At 51.8% G+C, this 1,273-nt stretch overlaps 1 non-coding gene across 1 annotated transcript; it reads right to left on the minus strand.

Annotated features, from left to right (window-relative positions):
- Positions 1-1,073: 1,073 nt before the first annotated feature.
- Positions 1,074-1,145, minus strand: TRNAW-CCA. The gene has a single exon. It is a non-coding gene; the product is annotated as a tRNA-Trp (tRNA).
- Positions 1,146-1,273: the final 128 nt, after the last annotated feature.

A 1,273-nucleotide genomic window follows, 5' to 3' on the forward strand; every position in this document is an offset into this window, starting at 1 on the left:
GAAGAGGGACCCCCCAACAGCTGATCCCTGAGCCAGCAGCACCCCCTATGCATTGCCAATGCATGAACATGTAGGTGCTCCCACTGAATAGCAGGTATACAATATGCTTAATGCCCAGCAAAAGCACATCACATTAAATTAAACCTAAAACTGCTTTATGTCACTGTTCCAGATGATTATCAATAAGGCTTTGCCCTCCTGCCCTTTAAAATGTTGAATGCTTTGTGCTCAAAACCACTTCATATAGATTTCCATACAACAACCCATGCATAGTTCCTGTAGTTTCTTTAACTTCTAATGAACAGTTGCACTCCTTTCAGCCCTGGGGGCTTTGCTCATGGAAACTTAAACCAGCAGAATATAGTTTGGGCAGTTATTTGCAATAAGCTATCGCTCACTATTTTCATGCTTGGGCAAAACCAGGCAACAAAAGCAAATGAAAGTACACTGGGGGAGATAATGCCTCATAATACACTCCGGTCCTTGGAAAAGAAAAGAGAAAAAAAGAAAAAGGTGCATTGGAAAATATTGATGCAGGCTAAAAACTCACCTTTTAAATGCTCTGAACACCCCTGGCCTAGCACTAGTCACTAGCAGGATGCTCCCTCTGTGGCTTGATTGCACATAGCTGGGCTAAGTACGGAAGCTGCCAGTGTCAGAGTAGTACAACATGAAAAAGAAAACAAAATACTCCCCCTTGCCCACCCCACATTCAGGTTTCGGTTCCTTTACTGAAATAGCCACTCCCCCCAACTTCTCACTTCAGTCCTGGCTCCTGCAATCCTGCTCCTCTAAGCTTAACCAGGCCGAGCAGGACCCAGGTGTCGCCCTTTATACAGCTCCCGCTTGGGACTGACAGGCACAACTCCAGGTGTGGGGGGCGGAGTACAGCTGGCTCTCGGCCTCCAGGCCTAGATCACCATGGGAGTGTAGGGCTGGGGGACGGTCTCCATGGGAGAGCACCCAATCCGTGTGGCCTCCCCCTTCCCCGGGTAGCAGCACCCTGGCAGGGGGAGGGGAAGGAGTGCTGATTTCAAGGCGGAAGAGAAAGAAATAAAAAAAAAAGGAGAAGTTGACCCCGACGTGATTCGAACACGCAGCCTTCTGATCTGGAGTCAGACGCGCTACCGTTGCGCCACGAGGTCCTGCTGGGCACCAACGCGCAGCGCCTTAGAACTGCCCACAGCGCCAGCTCCAGCCCCGGGCGCCTGCTGCAGCTGTGCTGCAGCCACGGACCGGCCCCGCGGCCCCAGCCCACCCCCCGGTCCCGGCG

Source organism: Gavialis gangeticus, unplaced genomic scaffold, assembly GCF_001723915.1.
Source record: "Gavialis gangeticus isolate Ggan-Ray unplaced genomic scaffold, GavGan_comp1, whole genome shotgun sequence".
Lineage (NCBI taxonomy): Eukaryota > Metazoa > Chordata > Crocodylia > Gavialidae > Gavialis > Gavialis gangeticus.